Source organism: Canis lupus, chromosome 3 (assembly GCF_011100685.1).
Source record: "Canis lupus familiaris isolate Mischka breed German Shepherd chromosome 3, alternate assembly UU_Cfam_GSD_1.0, whole genome shotgun sequence".
Taxonomy (NCBI): domain Eukaryota; kingdom Metazoa; phylum Chordata; class Mammalia; order Carnivora; family Canidae; genus Canis; species Canis lupus.
The window spans coordinates 24,021,103-24,042,916 of NC_049224.1; the positions used below are offsets into that span (position 1 = coordinate 24,021,103).

The 21,814-nt window shown below is 37.9% G+C and overlaps 1 long non-coding RNA gene across 1 annotated transcript; it reads right to left on the minus strand.

Moving 5' to 3' along the window:
• Window positions 1-3,713: 3,713 nt before the first annotated feature.
• LOC111095154 lies at window positions 3,714-19,659 on the minus strand. The gene is made up of 8 exons (XR_005356303.1): window positions 19,590-19,659; window positions 17,847-17,956; window positions 14,320-14,411; window positions 12,146-12,252; window positions 10,377-10,465; window positions 9,122-9,246; window positions 8,480-8,592; window positions 3,714-5,112 (listed from the first exon to the last, which is right to left on the minus strand). It is a non-coding gene; the product is annotated as an uncharacterized LOC111095154 (long non-coding RNA).
• Between the last annotated feature and the right edge of the window lie 2,155 nt (window positions 19,660-21,814).

Sequence of the window (21,814 nt, forward strand, 5' to 3'; positions counted from 1 at the left end):
TTCTTTGAGAAATCTGCAGCTGGCCTTATGGGTCTTCCCTTGTAAGTTAAGGATTTTTGTTCCTGCTTTTATGATTTTTATCACTATATTTTCACTATAATTAGTTTAATGATGTCTTGGCTTTGGTCTGCTTTTTTATTTTGATGGGAGTTCTCTGTGCCTTCTGGATCTGGTTGTCTGTTTTCCTTCACCAGATTAGAAAGTTTTCAGCTATTATTTCCTCAAATTTTCTGCCCCCTTTTCTATCTCTTCTGGGGCTCTTATCATATGAATGTCACTACTTTTGATGGAGTCACTGAGTTCCCTAAGTTTATTCTCACATTGCTTAATTTTCTCTTTTGTTCAGCCTTGTCATTTTCCATCATTTAGTTTTCTGTATCTTAATCATTCCCCTTTTCCAGCTTTGTGTTCATTGCATCAGGTCTCTTTTCAGTCTCAGTTGTGTTTTTCATTTCCGATTCATTTTTAACTCTTTTATCTTTGTAGTAAGGGTCTCCCTGCAGTCTTCTATTCTCTTCTCAAGCTCAGCAAGTGTCCTTATGATGGTTGCTTTAAATTCTCCATCAGGCATGTTTTTTACATCTGCTTTACTTAGATCTCTGGCTGTAACCTTATCTGGTTCTTTAATTTGGGATGGATTTCTTCATCTTGGCACTTTGTCTAAGTCTCTGTCTTCTTTGTGTTAGAAAAACCCATTGTGTTCCCTGCTCTTGAAAATAATAGCTTTATGAAGAAGTCATGTTGTGTCTAGGGCCTGGTGCTTCAGGGAGTGTCTTTGGTATGTGCTGTGTGCACTCTGCTGTTGTTTTGGCTGTTCTATTCTTCCGGTCAGTCATGGCTCTCTTTGCCTGAAGTGGGGAGTGTTTTGGTTTTGACCAGAATGTGGCAAGTTTTAACTAGGTGTACTTTGGTTGGCTTGTTAAATGAGCCCTGATATGACTTCCACTAGAACTGAAGTCCTGCAGAACTCTCCAGTCAGGAGAGGTGGTGTGGGCAGGCATTTGTGCTGGCCTTTTGGGCGAGGATCTCATAGTGCTGGGACTGGGGCAAGATTGACCGAGAAAGGCAATCCCACCACAGTGCAGGTGTGTGGAGCAAACAGGTTAGGTAGCCAGTGTCAGCGCTGTGCTTTCTGTTTATGCTGAGGGGTGGAAAAGGACAATGCTGCCAGCCAGCTCTTTTGTCTCCATAGAGGCATCTCCTCGAATACTCCCTCTCAGGGAATTCCTCCAAGAGGAGTGACTAATCTCCAGTCTCCCCTCTGTGTGCCCCCAGTGTTCCTCAAGTGGCTGTTTCAAAGCTATCTACCCCCTGAGTTGTTTGTAGGCTCTCTCTCTAGGAATAGTGCAGTGCCCTCTGGGCTCAATTCCAGCCAAACCCTCTGGCCTTTCTTTAAAATTGCAGTCTTCAAGGCTTCCTCATTGTAAGAGCTCACATAAAAATCAGCCCCTCTCACTTTCCCAGACAGGGGCTTTTGGGAGGTGTTCTCCTTGTGTATTCCCTTGTGTGCTTCTCTCTTTCACTCTTCTCCATCTCCAGCCACCCACAATCTGGTTCTCCCCTAAACCATGTCTCTGTACCTCTTACCTTCTTCAATGTAGCCCCTTTTTTCCATCTGGTTGTGCAGTTTCTTCTTTCAGTCCTCAGGATGGTTTCTGGGGTATTTAGAATGATTTGATAGTAATCAAGTTGTGTTCTAGGGAACAGATGAGTCCTTCTGCTATGCCACCATCTCAGTACTCAGGATTAATTTTTAAAATTTGGAGGGCAGTATTTTCTCAGAGGGAAAAAATCTCATGAGTGTGCAAAGAGCTTTCAAATTAGTCTTGTTACTTAAGAGTAACAAGAGATAGCAAAGGAACTGAAATAAGTGAAGGCTAGTCTTTCCATCATCATATGATCGCCTCCATCTACCCAAAGTGTAGGATTCTGCATGATAGAAATTTTAAGGTCCTTAAATTTTTACTCTTCAGTGATTTCTAGCATCCATAGAAAAAGTTAAAACACAATTTCATCTTTCTTTTTAGGGTGTCCCCATCTTCCTCTCATATTTTAGCTCAGGTTCTCTAGAAAGCAGAGTCTATAACAGAAACTTCAGTGTAGGTAGATACTTCGGGAAGTCATCCAGGGAATAGGAATGAGGGCAGAAGAACTGAAACAGGAGAGGAGAGACAGTCAATTCAAGGGTGTATTCTCAAAGAAGTGTTCCCAAAACCACATTAATGGTCCATTTTTACTCCTTTCTCTTATTGATGTGGAACAAAGGAATCTGAAAAATGCATCTGGGTATAAGGGCTTGGATACTGCACGCCTATTAGGGGTGGCTGAACTTTTTTAAAGATTAGAACTAATTATGGATAGAAATCACCTGCTGCACCTAAATATTCATTTCTCTCACCCTTTGTGGGGGGTGGGGACTGGAGAAGGGGAGAGAGAGAGATGGCTTGGAAGAGGCAGAGGGATGAAGAGAGAGATTCTTAAGCAGGCTCCATACCCAGAACAGAGCCTGAATCAGGGCTTGATCTGAGACTATGACCAGAGCCAAAATCAAGAGTCAGATGCTTATATGACTGAGCCACCTAGGCGTCCCCCTCTTGTTCTTTTGTTAAAATGGCATTATGACTTATGGCACTAACAGAACTAATTTTTTTTTTTTTAGAAGAGGTCAAAAGATTTTCCATAAAGGTAATTTTTGGATAAGAATTGCTTTCATCTTTTTTATTTAGTCCTATCTTTTTCCAATTAATTTTGGCAATTTATATTTCCCCAAAACAGTATACATATTTACCCTCTCCCTCATTTGCTTATTTTGTGGTCCTTATTAGTGTTACTGTTTTCTATTTTATTTAATCCTATATATTTATTAATCTATGAATTTTCCTCTGAGTACTCCCTTAGCCAGATTCCATATAGCTTCATTATGGTTGATTTATAAATATTCTACCTTGAGGTGGTGTTTCTACTTTGAACCAATAAATACTAAATAAACTAACCTTAAAAATATAATAATTTAGAAATTTAAAAATAATCTATTGCTGTAAATGTCTAATGTTAATTAAACTAGTTTGCTAGGGAATATAGCCCATAAAATGTCTCTTTTCAGGAATTTTTGTTGGTGTGCTAAATAATGGGCACTGGTAAAGAAGTTGCATTTCTGTTATAAGGTCTATATTTGAATATATTTAAGTAAATCTTATTTAATTCGGTGCATTTACATCATATTTTACTTCTTTGTCAAACATTACAGGCATTTTAAAATCTACTTTTTTGCTTTATATAGTCTAATAAAATTTTAATAGATGACTCATACCACTTAAATCTTTGCATAAATTATAGCTTAACAATATAAAAAAGAATACCATTTCCTATTTTGTGCTTTGTGTTTTTAATTCGTTACCTGATGTCATTATTGTAACCAGTGCTTTCTTATAACTTGAACGTATAGTTGACCCTTGAAAATGCAGGCATTTTGGGCACCAACATTCCCCCTCACATCAAAAAAATCAACGTATGACTTTTCATTCCCCCAAAGCTTAACTACTAATGGCCTACTGCTGATCAGAAGCCATACTGATAAACAGTTACCAAATTTTTATATGCATTATATATTTTTAAAGTAAGCTACAGAAAGTTATAAAAACTATAAGAGAAAATATATTTACAGTACTGTATTTATCAAAACAAAAAATCCATGTGAAAGTGGACTCCTGCAGTATGCTTTTCAAACCCACATTCTATGCTTTTGTAACTGCTTTAATACTTACTTAATCCTTTTGTGTTTCTTTATTTTCAGTTTGTCATTTGGATTTTGTTTTCCAGTCTAATCTCCCATTTACATTCATTATAATGAAAATATTTAGTCTTACTTCTGCTTGTTAAATAACTTCTCTTTTTAAGTGCTGTCTTTATTTTCTAATTTCTGCCCTATGTACTCATTTGTGTTGTCTTATCTTTTTGTTGTTTTAGACTATAGGCATTCTATTTGAAATTCTAGTCCTGTTTCTCTTTTTACATTTAAAAATCACTTAATTTCTATCTTGAGTGGGATGCATTGATCAGAAAGAAATCTTTTGTGTATTAAACATGGATAAGCACCAGAGTTTACCAAAGGCAACTGAAGGAGTTAAATTATGAAATGAAGAATTATGCCTATCAGCTGGACATTAGAGAAAAGAGAATAGGAACAGAGAAAAGATGACCCTATGGCATGACTTGCAGTCTCTTACCCTCCAATAAAGGCGTATTAGTTTCCTATTGCTGTTGTAACAAATGACCAGAAACAGACTAGATTAATACAACCCCAGTTTTATAATTTCAGTTACTGTAGGTCAGAAGTCCAATAGGCTTAGGTCTCTGCTTAGGTCTCCCAAGACTGAGATCAAGATATTGGCAGCTTGTGTTCCTTTCTGGGGTTTTGTTTTGTTTTTGTTTCTGGTGTCTGATCTTATTTATTTTGTCACTCTTAGAAAATCTCATTTTTGACTGGACTCAGACTTAGAGGTAGAAGCTCTCAGAAAGGACAGCCTCTATCTCTTGGCAATCTGTTCCTGGCGTTCTTCCTGGGGTTTTTGGGAAAGAATCTTCTTCCTTGTTTATTCAGACAATTGATAGAATCCAGTTCCTTATAGTTGTAGGACTGAGGTTCTATTTCCCTGCTGGTTATCAGCTGAGGGCTGTTGCAAGATGCCACCTCCATTCTGTGGCTCATAGTCCCCTTCCTCCATCTTCAAAGTCAGTAATAGTGGGTCAAATCCTTATGCTGCATCTCTCTGACTCCAGCTGGGCAAGGGGTCTCCTCTTTTTTTGTTTGGTTTGCAATATTACAAATAACACATAAGCCATCTGAATCCAGTCTTGGTCTGATTTAGTCAACTTTTCATGGAGTTGCCAATTTTTTCTAAAACATCACTTAACACAACCAGCTAGTTTCCTTCCTTCCAAGAGTTTCTCTTTTTATAGGCTGGTATGATTAGATTTGGCTCAGAGGAATCAGCTTTCCTTTTCAAGATCCCCAAGCTTCATCACATCTGGGTAGTCTTTTGGCTATGTAATGACATTTTTACAGGTTCCAGAGATTAGAGAGAGGACGTTTTTGAGGGGTGCTTGTTCATCCTACAATAGAAGGGTAGGCAAGATCCTATTAGAAATCAGACTAGGCAGCATTAGGAGTTCTGTTCAAAGCTTCATTGTATTGACCTGACAGTAGGGTCCTACCTTGTACAAATGAATTATAAGAAAAACCATATGCAAATGAAACCAACAGTAATTAGGTGTGGGGCTGCATGTGGCCAGGGGGAGATTTCTGATGGAGATCAAGAATGGTGTCAATGGAGGGGAAGAATGTGACACCTGCAGAGAGATCTTCTGGGCATTGCAGACTTAGTGCTGTCCTTTGTGATCCAGGCTGGAGTAGATGTTACCTAATAAATCATGTAGTTTTACATCCAAGTTGCTTCATCTAGTGAGTGTGGCATTGCTGTTTTAAAAATCAAGACAAAACAAAGCTCTCATTTATTAAGAAATGTTCCCTGAGCAAAGCAAGCGATCAGTCTTCTGGTGCTTTATGTAAAGGGTTTAAAGCAATCTAATCAGTCTAGACCTTCGATTCTATTCCCTTCTCTTAACATCAGTCTGGAGGGTTGGGCCAATTGAGGGGAAGTAGCAGGGAGACAACACTATTTCTCAATGTTTGGAGTCAAGGTTGAAACATTATATGAAGGGTCACATAAAACCACCACCACCCCCACCTAAAGTAGAGACAATGAGTTTCCAATGTATTTTATTTTTCTCATTTCATCTACCTAGCTTCTCCATAGTTTGTTACATCTAAATTTTGCATCTAAATTATTCTTAGAACATGGTTTTCATTTTATCTACTGAGTTTTATATTCGATTTTACAAAATAGATTTATATTTATTTGTGTAACTATCAGTAATTCTATCAGTAATTCTACTGAGAGACCTTTTATAAAACTATTTTACTATTCTTTAGTTCTTAATTGGATAGACATGATATTATATCAATATATTTTATCTGTATGTGCTCCAAGTAAAAAAGATAGAAACCTTTCTTTTTCTGAAATATTTATTTTCTAAAAATCATTTTGCAGTGTTAATCTTCAATCAGCCTCTTTATAAGATGGCTTTTTCTTTCTCAGCACATTCTGGATTCATCCTTTTCTCTCCATCCAAATTTTTTTCTTCCACTTTAGACTGAAATATTTAGGCTTTGGTTTCTATATTAACCTTCAAACTGATTTCCTACCTAATCAGTCCTCAGGCAGGTGCTAATCCACTTCCCTGAAACATGTTGACCTTGTTGGTTGGTTACTTGTGTCCTTACTAATACTGCCTAATGTAGGTTACTCCTTTTTGGATGGTCTTTGCCATTTCTTTCCCTTAATCAAATCGTTACATTTTTTTTCAGTGCCAAATGCAGATTAGATCTTCTCTACCTGATGACACCTGGCAACTGTCTTTTCCTTGTCTTGATTCATATAATATCTATCATCCACTTGAAGGACATTAACTCAAATTATATGTACTTTATGCTTTTCTCTCATTGTTTCTGAGATTCTAATTTCCTCTATTATATTTTAGGTTTGGTTAGGTCAGTTATTGTTTCTTCTTTTATGGTCTCCCCCGCACCTGGCATGCTGCTATGCTCACAGTAAGAGTTTAAGAGATTTGCTGTTCACTGAATCACTAAGTTTGTGCTAGATGACTCAGCTCAATCATTTAATGTAACTTAAATACAAAAGTTAAAAATGTATGCATGGTTTTAAAATAAAATTATAAAAAAAAGAAAGTGAAAACTAAAATTCTCCTTAGCCTCCCTTTTTCCAATTTAAACTCCTGGTGGTTTCTTATGTATACTTAAAAGAAATGTTTTGACTTATTAGCATCATACTGACTAGAACTTGTATTCACCTATATGTAGGGAAAATTTATAGGAATTCTATGTGGGAATATGTAAGAAATTTCTAAGAATCAAAATATGTAGAAAAATATATAAGAAGCTGTATATACTGTTCTATTTTTTTCCTCACATTTCTTAGTTTGATGATCTTTATAAGCATTTTTGGCTATATCTTATCACTTTTTAATGACTACATAGTGCTTGCCATATTTATAAAAAATACTATCTCCCATTTGTGGATATTGACACTATTTTGAGTTATTTGTAATAACAAATAGGAAGTATACATTTCAAGGAAAAAATCTGTCTTGACACCCTACTGCTCTGGAACAAATGTATCTTCATCCCCATATCAGATCTCTCAAGTAAACCTCCCCTCTCCAAAATGATGACTTTATATTTACAATGAAGAGAGTGCATGAGAAAGAATGTGAGAGACTTTTAATTTAATACCCAATTATGATAATAAGTGGGGATGGACAGGGAACACCTGATAGGATCAGTAGATCATAGACCCCAGTAGGGTTATTGAAGGGAGTGAGTGGGAAAACAGGAGTTGCTGGTCTGAAGGTAGGATGCATGAAACTACATTATAAAGGAGATGCAGTTCTAATGACCGGATCTAGAACTTGGTTATGAGAGCCGAAAAGAAAGGCGAGACAAGGTGGAAGGCAAGGTCACTAGGGAGAGATTAAGAAACTGATAAGCCAGGGCAGTGCAAGGTTCATCTACAGGAACCTTGATATTTTAACAAATTATGGCCAGAGTAAGGTTAGAAGTTGTGTTCACATGCTGGGAGGGACAGACTTTAGGTGCTGTGGAGGGCTGCAACAAATAGGGGATGGTAGTAGAGTCTGATGTCATCTTCCTCATTCAACAGTTGAACGTTTATTTCTTGAGGAATTCTTCTAAACCAGAGAATAGTCAAGAAAAAGTGTCATGATTTACACAGTTTAAGGTCGTGCAAAAGCTAAGTTCTAGAGCCAGGCAGCCTGGCCTCAAATGTTGGCTGCTATTTACTAGCTGGGTGACCTGAAGGAAAATGTCTTATCCCAACTGTAAACTGGAGATAAAGGTAGCTCCCTCCCAAGGTTGTTGCAAGTCTTATTTGAGATAATATATGTAAAGCACATAGACCAGCACCCGGTGCAGACTAAGTGCCATGTAAGTGTTTGCCATTAATAATGTCACTTTCTTCCCTTAGGTATCACAGAGTATGCCAAGGAAATAGTCATCACATGCACTGTAAGTTGGTTAGAGAGGAAGTTGGTGGAGAGCAATTTGTCAATGTCTTTATGCAGCAATCCTTTCTTGGTACTTATCCCTTAGCTATACCTGCCCATTTATAAAATGACATGTATACCAAGATAGTCATGCTATATAATTGATAATAGTAAAGAGTTTGGAGAAACATATATCCATAGAATATATCCTACGCAGTTCTTGAAAAGAATGCATTAGCTTCCTAATGTTGATAGAGAATTCTCCAGGATAGATTTATGGTTAGGTTAAAACAAACAAACAAACAAAAAACCATCAAATGCAGGACAGTATACGTACTTGGCTGGCATTTGATATGTGCATATATATTTCGCTGTATGCCCAAGTCCACGGCAGCTTGTATGAGAGTCTGAGGAAAACTACCATTAGTCCTTCCTGGTGGGCAGGATGCACTGCGTGAATCACAGGAGAATAAACCAAAATGTGAAACTGAACAAGCCAGGGTTCTAACAAGGCTAAGGAGCTGACACCTATCTCAACTCAGGGCTTTTGAATTGGAAACTGGATCCGCATATACATTTAAAGTATTCAGAATGACTCAGGAAAAGGATCAGTATCTATATATACTTGCTAAAAATAAAATAAAATAAAAACAACTCTCAAAGTTCTCGGTCACATCACAGCAGCACGAAAGCAATCGATCTATTTATTCTTGTTCCAGCTGCTTTCTAGTAGCACTGCAACTCAGATGCTCTGTTTATTTAAACCTAAATTTAGCATGAGGTGCCTGGGCAGCTCAGGACACTGTAATAAAATGTTAGTGAGTGGCACTATGATCCATGGCTGCTGATGAGAACGTAGGACGTTATGTTTCCAGCAAGTCTTAAAGGCCATGACACACATGGAAAAGAAAATAAGAGAGAAGAAGTAATTGAGATTCTGAGAAGGGACATTGAGAATTACCTACAAATAGAAACTGACCTTTTTTTTCTTTTTCGTATCCTTAATCCCCTCCTAACCAAACAGCACAGCGATGTGTTGGAAAAGCAGGCATGGTTTCTGTGCTACAGGCTATAGCTGGTGTGTGAACAGAGCAGTTTCTAATCCTGTACCAAATATAAAATTAACTTAAAAAATGGCTTTCTGTTTCAGTTTGTTTGCTCATAAGTTACAAAGCCTTGATAGATATTTGAGGAAAATGAAAGCAATAAGCTCAAAGTTGTTCGACTGAGAAAAATAGCTGCTTTGTGAAACAGACATTTCTGAGAAACCTCTACCCTCAACCCTCTGCGCTTGGCCCCACCTTCCCTCTGAAGTCATACTGGAGGAAGAATGTGCTGTGTTGAGCAACGCTGTACCACACATGGGCCAGCAACCAAGGGAAGGCTATTTCCATGCTAGATGGATTCCAAAGAACTACATTTTGCTTGAGGCTAATCCTGGAGTCTGCTCTTGCCCAGAGAGGGCCTTTGTGGTCTTGAAAGCCCAAAGACCCATCAGAATAATTCAGAGATTGAGGGCTTGGGTTCACTCTAGGGCATAACCAGGTACTAGGTTTGGCCCATTGATCTCAGGCCACCCTAACGCCATTTCAAGTCAAAGCCAAAAACTGACCTGATTTCTCTGGAGTCTTTAGGACAATCTCTGCCAGCAATAAAGGTGTGCTGAGTGTAGGACCCTGGAGGCTACTGGAGCCAGGGCTGGGAGCAGCTTCAGGGCTACCACACCCAAAGCAAGGAATGTCAGGAATCCCAGTCTTCTTTCAGAGTACTTGTGAGACCATCAGACTTCAGATTCCCTTCATGGGTATCTGATCCTCTCCCCAGTCTTACCTTCTCATCAAAATTTCTGTTAGGACCAGGGTCAAGTCTAGTCCTGCCCCAGGGGCCACTATCCTAGTCTCTTCACAAATGTTCCTAGCAGCCCCTATCTCCTGGGCTGGACCAGGTTTTCTGCATTCCTTAGGTAAGAAAGGTTGGACATTGCTGCTCTGCACAGATACTCTTACAACAATGCTGGTTTCAACTCTAACCTGGATACATTTAAAGTTCTGTAGCTCTATAGCTTGACTATGTAGGCAGTGGTTCTGGCCTGGGACTAATTTGTCGTCGTCCCCCCCGCCCTCCCCATGCTTTCTTCAAGCTCATCACCACTAGATCCGTCCTCCTAACTCAGAGCTCCCAGAAAACCAGATGGCCAGGAAAGCACTACTTGGAATACTTTATTGGAAATGTACCTTGGCTGAGATATGTCTGGGGCTGAGCTCTAAACAGGCCCCCAGACACTCATCCATGCCATCTCAGACCCACTGGAAGCAGACGGTCACTAGAAAAGAAAAGAGAAAACAAGACTATAAGTCTACCTGGACAAATGCCACCCTAAAGGAAACACTCACCTCCTTCCAGGTCTACAATTCTAAGAGTGAATAGAAAGGCTATGCTTCTCTGTTATTCTTCTAAAAAAAGTGACAGAAGGAATTCTTCTTGTTCTTCAGGTTTTCTAATTCAGGTTCTAGAAGTTGACAGAGCATGACAAGTCCTCCCCTTCCCGTAGTCCCACTCCACTGCTTCCAAAAGGTCATCAGTGAAGGAGCAAAGCCAAAAGATGCAGAAGAAGCACTGCATTTTAAAAGACTTGTCAGATTGTGTGATTGATAGTACAGTAAACTCAGTATATTGAAACAGTAAATAAATAGGGCCCATGTGCCCTAAGTTAATATAGCTCCCAAGGGTGCCTTGGTTTCAAGGGCACAGTTTATGTCCTGCAGAATCTCACTCAATTAAATAATAAAAATAAAGTAGCAGAAAGGCTCTCAATCAGGGAGTCCCTGCTGAGAGCTCAAGCTCTGCTTTGTGCTAAGGGGTGCAGATGACAGCTTTCCCATCTTCAGGGGGCCTGCAATCCAGTTGTGGAGGGAGACTCACACCCGAGAGCAGCATAGCCGAGGACTGAACAGTGTGCAATTAAGTGCTGCTACTTGGTTTTTGAGGCAAGGGAAGACTGGCTTCTCTGGAGAAGACTGAGTAAAAGAGAGGGTCAGATACTGGACCCTGCAGGGAAGAAGTGAGGACAGGTGGGGAGAGAGAAACAGAATGGCCCTCCTGGAAGTGGGACAAACAAGCTCTGTTCATGGACTGTGAAGAGGCCACACTGATGAGAGCAGACCATCTGCCCTGTGTTAGTAATTTCAAAAGGGCCACTACAGATTATGCAGAACACAGCCAAGAATATGTTGATCTGATGGATGGATATATATGTAAATTCAAAAGAGATAGGATTCATTTTACTTTGTCCTTCCACCACAGATCCAGGACAGTTGCCTCAGAAATTGTACTATAGTTATAAGCATCAAGCTGAGGATTGGAGACTTTGAAAGAAAGAAACATTTTCTCATTAGACCAATTACTTTATCATCTCCTTGGCCATGGTCATCTAAGTCTTTTCCTTTCCTTCCAACTCTTGAATTTTCACCTTGAGATTCCAACCCAATACCTATTCCTGTATAAAATTAGTGAAAGTACAGCATCAGGCTTATATAGTATTTGGAAAAAGAAACCGAAAGAAGAAAAGGAAAACACTTCTGTGCAATAATCTTCATGTTATATTCAAAATAGAACTTAGAAAACAACTAAAATAAAACATAGATATGGTTAGTCTCTAAAGCTGGGTCTGCCACAAAGGCGGCACATGACTTCAGTAAGAGGGAAACAGACTTGCATAGTTGTGATAAATGAAGTGGAAAACACTTTGTGAATACATTTTGATCACAAATATTATCTTAGCATTTACTTTTCTTTAAAGTATGGGATTGTATTTTCCGGCAAAATGAGTAATTTTCCAAATTTACTCTTTTCCTTTTCATCAAAATGGTTTTTCCCTTGCAGAAAAGCCTAATACCTATAAAAAGGTTGGGCAAAATTTGAAATTAATGAATAAAGAATGTATATGACTTTGTAACAGTCCTGGGGGAGGTGAGGCCATCTGGCTGTATAATTCACAACCCACCTGAGACATGTTCCTGTAGCTGTATGCTGCTCACTGATTTTGTACTTCTTGATAAAGATCACGTGAGAAATTAGCAGCCTTCTGCTCAAAATGCGAGGTCCCCATACCTAATACAACATAATGGAAAAGTAAATGTGAAATATTTCCCTTGTCCTTTGACAAGCTATTCTTTATCAGACTCCAATTTGAGCTTCTCTTCAGTCCGCATCTGTGAATGCGTACACCAGTGACTGTGTCCTGAGCTCACGGACAATGCATAACTTACCAGGATGACACACCCCAAGTGCCACCAGACAGACGAATGTGCATTCTCTCCCCCGTCACTCCTGAAATAGAGCAGATCTACATCCAGACTAGTTCCCCAAAATTCAAAAGGAAAATCCTTAAGCAAAAACACTTTCATTAGAGGTCTAAAAAGTTTATGAAAGCACGCGGAGCGTACCCCCATCATACAGACCCACGAATCACATTAGGGAAGACAGTCAACCAGAACCTCCTTAGGTTTTCACAGGGACACACAGGAGACCCTCACTTACGTGGCTAGGAGAACAAGAGAGGAGTTAACAGCTCCAGTCTTGGCTCCCACACTCACTGCCCACGTCAGGCAAGTTTCTTAACTGGGCTGAGTCTGAGTCCACATTTGTAAAATAGGACCATGATTCCACATTTCCAGGTTTGTTTTGACAATCACAGGTAATATATTTGAAGGAAACAGCACTCAAAGTCTCAAAATCATACCTATCGTTATTCACTGCTGGTAATGGTTATATTATTTCCACTTTTATCATTGACGCAACATAGAAAAATTAGAAGCTCAGAGAGATAATTTGCTACATTTTCAAAGCCTGCCATCCTACTACAGGCTCTGGAACCAGGAATATCCTGTCTTGCCACAGTAACATCTTTTTTGCAGTCAGTACTAGACTCTTTTCTGGTACAGAGCAGATTTTTCTTTTTATGGAAGTGAATGCAATATTACAAAGACGCTTTTAATCAGAAACAGGCCACCTAAGCAAGAAACATCTCCTCAACAGGAAGTAAAATGTTAACGGTTCCATCATTTTGCCACAAGGCGGGCAACATGCTGGGAAATGCTTTTGCCCACTTTTCACTCCTTGTCTAATCAATTTTTATTCTTTTCCTAGTCACATGTAATGAGGTTGGAAATGGCTAAATAAAGTGAAAGATGTTTTGAATTGCATTACTAAGTGGTAGCTGCATTATTTCATAAATGAATAGTGCTACCCACATTCATATAATTTATGAATCAAAGTGTCATTTGGGGGAAAACATCAGTGTCAGATTTTGCATTTAAACGCCTGCATTAGCTGTCAGCTGTGCAAAGTCCCATAAAGACAAACAGCTCTGCAGTAGGCACACAGATGAGGGTATTCATGGCCCACATTTGCAAGGAGACGTGATACTGTAATCATGAAGAAGTGTTCGGTAGTCAATTCCTTTGGAGCTTATCTAAAAGTTCCTAACTTCCTTTCTCAAAACAGCCACATCTACATGATCCATACTAAGTAGCAGAGTCTTTTGAGACTTTAGAATTTCCTTTTCTTTTAATTCTATCTCTGTCTGAAAATAATCTTATTTTTTATTATTGACTTTAAGGCCAATCAAAAAACAAAATTTAATCAACTGTATAGACAGTGGCATAGAATAAGCGGTATTTACATGGCAAGCTTTATTTTTTTATTTTTTTTAATTTTTATTTATTTATGATAGTCACACACAGAGAGAGAGGCAGAGACACAGGCAGAGGGAGAAGCAGGCTCCATGCACCGGGAGCCCGATGTGGGATTCGATCCCGGGTCTCCAGGATCGCGCCCTGGGCCAAAGGCAGGCGCCAAACCACTGCACCACCCAGGGATCCCACAAGGCAAGTTTTAAATCAATATTTCTGTTCTACTGAAACCTTCCTAATTAATGGATATTTATGAAGTATTGCCTTCCAAGTTAATAGATACTTACTAAGTATTACTCTATGTGTTGGGGGGTGGTATGTACATGCGTGTGCATGCACCTAACAGCCTAAAGGGGTGGGGGGAAGTAAAGGAGGAAGGGGAGAGAGGAGGATGGGAGAAGCTTCATGCCATCAAATCTTAAAAGTGTTAGCTAATGAAAGTTGTCAAAGTACAATTTAATGAAATAGATCTTTAAATACATACCTTACTTCTCATTCATTTATTCAACCAGAGTTCATTCAGCTTCCGTGTGCTGCTGGGCTAGTTGCCAATAGTGAACACATATGGTCCTTGCCCTCAAGGATCAAGTCAAGAGAGGAGAAAATTAAGGGCTACAGATAAATAAAAAACGTACTCTAGGGTCATTCACAGGATCAATGTTTTAATAGACCTGGAGCCAAGGTTTCAGTGGCAGACAAAGGGCGAGCCCCCTAACTCAGCTGGTGGAAGGATAGGCTCTGCAGGAAATGGAGCATTGATGCTGTTGCTTAGAGGAGAACTATGTGATATCCAAGGAAAGATGAGAGAACAAAGGAATTTTAAGAAGAGGCAACAATACAGGCTGAGGAGGGCTCTGAGGTGTAAGACCACATGAAACTTTTAAAAATTGCAAATGCCTTATGTGGAATATAAAAATGGGACAAGAGACAAACTATGAAAATAGGGAAAGGACCTATTCAAACGAAGAACAGCAACAACATAGAACATTCTAGATGAAGAGACCTAGAAATAGTAGGGATAATGGTAAGTAAGAGTGCTTGCCCACATTTAAGGGAGCAGCACTACTTGGTCCAGACCAATTGTTGCTATACTTGAATATAGTCCCAGGATTGCCTCATTTCTTGATTTATAAAGAAAAGCAAGGAATCCACATCTTTATGTACATTCTACCCATTTTTAAATGTTGGCAACTGATTTTAAAACATATATATATATTTAAATTCAGACCTAACAGAAGATAACCGTGAACCAGACCCGGTCCACTGTTTTCTAATCGGTGTCCTCTAATCTCATCCAACACTGCGCACCCAGGAGAATGCTAGCACCTTACCGACAGAATAAAACTAAGAGTATTTATTAGTCCTGTGGAACATGATTTCAGGCAGAAGATATAGAAGATTAAATTCATGAAACTCTGTACCGGACTGAAATATTTGTACAGTGAAATATATTTCGGGTGTAGAGAAATGCCAGCGACTAAGTCCAGAAATATTTGGGAGAGAAATCACAAGATTAACCAAATTAAGATTATTTTTTCAAGACATGACTTGCTTACATTATTTCATTTTTAGGATTATAAATTTATATGCTCTTTATAATGGTCAATTAAATGCACTATTTGATGCCAAAGAAATGTAATGTTACTTTATTAATTTTTACTGTCTGTCGAGAGGTTATTTTTCTTTCAGATGTTTTAATTTGCTGGAGAAGTCCGAGCCACTGCCATGTCCATATGGGCAGAGTGATCCCTCTGACTATCTACCTATAAGCAACAAGTGGCTAGAGGCAACTCCTCAATTGCAGCTTCAAGTTCTCAGAAACCTGATCCTGACCACACTTGGTTGAATTTTCCCAACAAATAATTTGGTAACAGATCACTTTACTTTTTAAATGAAATGTATGCATTTAAAATTCATAGCAGCAGACATGCCTTATTGGACAACTATTACTGTTCTCCAAAGACAATAGCAAAGTTGATCAAAAGCACTCTTGTATACAGAAAAAGATTTGAAGATACGTAATTAGGCAAAATGGTGCATTAATTTCCTCAGAATAGTAAAAACACAGGTGAGATTTAATCTTACTGTTTTTGATTGGCATCTTATACTTTTAGGAATTTATGTAAGTGAGGAACATATACAATATTACAGACTATGCATTATTTATATTCTGAAAAATTAGATGATTATTTTGAAACCTTTTTCCTTTTATTGGTTTAATGTATGAAAATGGACAAAATGATGTTTGTTGATGACCATTCAAGGATGAAAGTAAGGAAAAAAATGCAGAAGATCTGCTCTTCTATCCTTGAAAAGAATGCAGATAAAAATGTGTGGAAGTCTAAATATGCTTTAATTTGTTATCTTCAACGTTTCCTTTCTCCTCACCTATATGGTGAGTAGCTGTAAAACTTTAAAATAAAAAATAACCTGCCATCTTTTCTAAAGGACAAGATTACGCAAAGAGTCCCAAGGGGTGACTTCAGTTCACATCAAACATAAAACAGAACAAAACCTGGGAAAGAGAAGGAAACGTGAAGGACAAATATTTCATAACATTACTATATATTAGTCTTGAACTTGACTCCAGGAACTGAGTTTATGTACTGAAATATACATTTCAGGGCACCGGAAAGTTGTACTCATGTCAAAGTTATGAAATTGCTTTGATGTTCAACAAGCATAGCAGCCGCAACAAAACATACGAGAGAATAAGTAACCAAAAGAATGCCCCAGTCAGCAAATCTGAAAAATTAGGAAGACTAGAAGTCGACAAAACGTTGGTCCCTTTGGGCAGTATGGATAGTTTTTATTAATACTCAATGTTCCTTTGAGAAGGTGAATAGCTCATTAAGGCTACAACGAGGCTTGCAAAGAAATGCAAAGGATTGGGAATAAAACTTGATTTCTTTAGAAACTGAAAATGATGTGTCTGAAGCTCCCATCAGCTAAATAGGTCCTCGGTGTGCCTAATGCTGAGATAAATAATGCTAAGTGTGTTACTACTTCGGTGTTCCTATTGCAATTAATATAATCCTCCAGGGAGAAAACAAGGTATCATGCAAAAAACCCCTGGTACATAAAACTGAACATTAAATTGAGTCAGATCTTCTCAACTGCCTAAACCACACTTTGAGAAGTATAACATTTGGGACATCAGGGTAACATCAAAAGCAGTTCTGATACTCCAGGGTATGGTACTCCAGCGCCTGGAAGAATTAAGGGAACAATTAAAACAATGGGAAAATCTGGCTCATTAAGAAAAATTCTTGCTAGAATAACAAACGTAATATGAGCATCAGTCAGCAAGTACTTTACTTTCTCTTGGGCATTCATACCACACCTATCATTTCTCTTCTCCCCCATTTGTAACATCTCCTCATATAGCATCATGCAGTTAATAGGTTCTTCACTCTGTCTTCCAACTCACTAATGGTTTTTTTTACGAATTTTAAATTAACAGGATTAGACATAGCATCACACCTAGTTACACACCATATGGTAGTTTCTCCCAAGTGCCGTTTATTATTATTACTTTATTTATTCAGATCCAGGATATAGACACAGCCATGTTCCCACACGAATCTCAAAGGTCAGATAATCCATTTCTCTCATTCTAACTGGTGAGGAAGTTAAGGCCAAGTGAGGTTCAGTGATCTTTAAAAGACCACTTATTGCTCCAAGTATTTACTACCAAATCTTAGACTAGACATTAACCATTTCCTCCGCAGACATTTCATTTGCTCTCTGAAGAGAGTCACACTATATCCAAGCAAAATCAGAGGAAAATGTATTCGGCAAAGTAAATTTTTGCAAAATCCCTTTTTTGATGAGTCAAAAACAATGACACCCATGAGCTTATAACTTGAAGGACTTGTATTTTACGTTATAGTTTGCATATTCTATGCTTTTAGGGCGTGGCAAGTTATACAAATGAGAGAAATAGTTTTTCAGATGATAGGAAGAAAGTGATGAACCGTTTTTAACTGTGTTCTTTTTGAAATTACTTACTTATTTATAACTTTTGGAATTAATCTCTGAGTTCCAGATCAATTTCAACCGGAGTCCACAAATCTGTGGTACTTTAAATCCCATAGGATGGCCTGATTAATCCTTTCTCCCTGCATAAATGAGATACTTTTATTCCATCTTGGAGAGAGAAAAAATAGGAGTTAGATATTCATCTCTTACTATGTACAAAAAAAATTCCAAATTTTTAAAGATTAGCATTTAAGTCAATAGAGTGTAAGAAGTTTATGCTTGGATGCACTCCCTCTGCTTTCAACACATGGGAATAAAACGTAGAAAGGAAAAATGAAAATGGCATAACAAGACCAAAGGTGAAATAAAACCTCTCTTGAATCAGAAGCAGAAAGAACTCAAGACCCTGTGTAGGTCCCAAACCCATTGGTCATCTGAGCTCTGAGTCTGGAAGCAGCAGCAGGGGCCAAGAGCTAAGCTCCTGTAAGCAGGAAGCCAAAACCAGTACAGGTGAGTCAGGGGCCGCTGCTTAAAGCTAGAGACAGGAAGGGAGTTCCCCTCTAAAGAAACACACTTAAAAACAAAAACAAAAATAGCTCTCAACATTTCTTAGGGCTACTGTTTCTATGGAGCCGCAGATTTAGGAAGGCAACAAATATACAGTTAGATCTGTAGGATTAGTCAGAGATCTGTAGGATTAGTAGGCAGATTTTTCATGTCCTCTAGTATCACTGCAGAAAAGAAGCTTTAAAACCTAATTTTAAGATTGGTTTCTGGACTTTGAGACTGAGTAGAAGAAATCTAAAAACTACAAGCCAGAGACAGAAACTTGAGAACAGAGAACGTCTCAAAATATCTGAAATAATTGTCATACAGACCTTGGTTTTAACCCACAATGCAAGCAAATTGGATAGGAAAGAGTAAACATGTATGAAAACACACACACACACACACTAAAAATGTGCTCCTGGGTAGCTCACTCATGGGATAACAAGGAAGCTTTGACAGACATGATGAAACACTTAGAAGCAAATGGCAACTGAACATACGGTAGAGCACAATTTATACAATGGAGACATTGGTGTTCTAATAAATTTAAATTCATTTATCTGAAAAGTATTTTAAAACTTTTTTTTAAAGCAAAGACAAATGAGTTAAGCATTGAACTGAAGAAACTAGGAAAAGTAAAACAGAGTAAATCTGAAGAAAGTTGAAGCAAGAAAATAACAAAGCTAGAAGCAGATATAAGTAGAAAACAAAGCAAAAAAATAACCAATGAAATAAAAACCTGATTTCCTGAAAAAAAAGCAAAAGAGAAGTAAGGCTAATCAATAAAACAAGTAAAACACAACATTATTAGAAATGAAAAAGGACATACCTACAGGTATAAAGCACATTTTAAAACCAAATCAAATTTAGGCAGCAATCTAACGTAAATATAAATGCCAAAAAAATAATAAAGGATTATTTAGGAGTAAAATTGTATATAAAATAACACATCATGATCTAATTCCACTTATCCTGGGGATATAGGAAGAGTTCAGTAATAGAAAACTATTAAGTATTATACTAATAAGCTTCTATTAGGGAAAACCACCTGATCATAATAATAAATGTGGGGAGGGGAAGCATTTCATAAAATTCAATACTTTGATTTGAAAAAAAAAAAAAAACACACTTAGAAAACACATGTAGATGATTCCTCTTTCGGATTGTAAGCTTACCAATGCAATATATTGGAAATGAAGAAACAAAATTCTATGTATTGCCTACCTATGTATTGTGGGATTTTCAGGAGGAGAAGGTACAGGATATGAAGTCAGCATCAAAATTATTAAGGTTCCTACACAACAATAATCAATTAGAAGAAATGATAGAAACAAATTTTGCCCATTATAGAAAACAAGAGTAACGAAAAAACCACAACGAAGCCAGGAATAAACCTAAGAAAAAAACAGAAAGACTTGGAGGAATAATACTTTACTGAAGGACCTAAACATGGACTTGAATAAATGGATATATATTGATGAATGTAAAGGCCTAATATTGCAAAGGTGTCAATTCTCCCTTTGGTTTTAAAATTCTAACACACAAGTGTACAAAGGATCATATGAACTCATTTTTTAAAAAGTAAACTTGGCTTCCAAGTCTGTATTAGCTAGATTTCATTGGAATGTCTTATATTTACTTCCTGAGTCCCTATCGGACTTTTTGGCTTCTACTGGTTCCTAATTATGACTGCCCATTCACAATTCTAATTCTGTAATCCATTCACCTGGCTCGTGGGATTTCCTGACCCCCAGCCTGGTGAGTTCTGAACTCTGGTCTTACCTCCAAGCTTAGATCACTCCTTTATAGAGAACCAACGTCTGTAGCACTGCTGGGTTGTAGTTGTGTAATCCTGTTCCATAAAACAGTACATGACCACATTCACTGAATGACCCTTAACTTAAACTTGAATTTCTCTATTTTACATCCAAGAACTTTAGGAAAAAAGTATTTTTAATGCATAAATGCTTTAATTCTACTAATGCATGTCTCATAATGGGTGTGCCACTATCCGTGATGTACTCTGGAAATAGGATTTTCAGGCCAAACTGATGACTCACTGAGACATCATTTCTAGAAATCTAGTCATTTCTGCCTAAGAGACTGGCCACTCTCAGGAAGTAATGAATAAGTTACCAAAAGGGAAGTTAAGCTTTGAATGAATTGAAGTCTTGTGAGATTCCGATGAGTCAAGCCATTTTTTCCCCCAAAAGAAAAATAAACCTGGTCAATTTTCAAAATGCGAAATTCTGATTCTTTCATAATGAAAAAAAAAGTTCTGTTGCTTTAAGATTTATTTATTCATGACAGAGAGAATGGCAGAGGGAGAAGAAGGCTCCATGCAGGGAGCCGGATGTGGGACTCGATCCTGTGATTCCGGGATCACACCCTGAGCCGAAGGCAGATACTCAGCCGCTGAGCCACCCAGGCGTCCCCAAGACAAACTTTTTAAAACTACATACTAGAAGAAATCTGGATAATGATTGCAATTTTTAAAGTTCTTTAAAAAAATACATGTACACATGAAGCTATAAATTTATCTGTCAAATACTTTAAAAATTAAATAGGTCAAATAATTAGTTTGCTTAGAGCTTTACTCTGACTTATTTGCCACTACTTTATTATATGGGAAAAACAAATCAGATATTGAATAGCACTTCCTTCAAAACAACTAGTTACAAGGATCTTAAACATTATAGTCTATGTTTTAAGTCCAACAGGAATAGTAAATTAAGATTCAGTTCCATGACTGAGATATCTGGGAAGTTAAATTTTTCATTTGTCCATGATAACAACAACAAAAAAAAGATGTTGGAAGGAAAGCATATTTCATGACTTTTTCTGTGAATAGATAGGAGACAGCTGGATTATGCCTAAGCAGTGTTAGTAGCTACATATATGGCCTCTGTTGCCTTTGTTCCTTTTTCTCCACACTCAGACATTCATTCCACAATGTTTGTCTATGCAGACAATCTCTTTTTTTTTTTCACTACCAACTTAGAACTTATCTGTTTTGGGGTCTCATTACCTCAGAAACTTCCCAATGCTTCAGCTATCTAAGAAACACAAAGGAGATTTTGTTTTTCAGTGTACAGTGCTATTCCTGTCATTATGTCAACTCCATGGGCGATGAAACACAACAAAATTATCTTTACAGCACCCTTTTAAAGATAATCATTTTGGGGCACCTGGCTGGCTCAGTCTGAGGAACATGTGCCTCTTGATCTTGGGGTTGTGAATTTGAGGCCCAAGTTGGGTGTAGACATTACTAAAAATAAATATATAAAAAGGAATGTTTTGTCTCCCACAAATTTCTAAAACCTTTATTTTCAGTTAGTTTAACATGACCTTGTTCATCAACAGCCATCATCTGCTAGGGAGGACTAACTCTCTGTCACCTTTTACCATCTAATCTTTGTATGTGGAAGAGATACCTGAACAGAATGGTC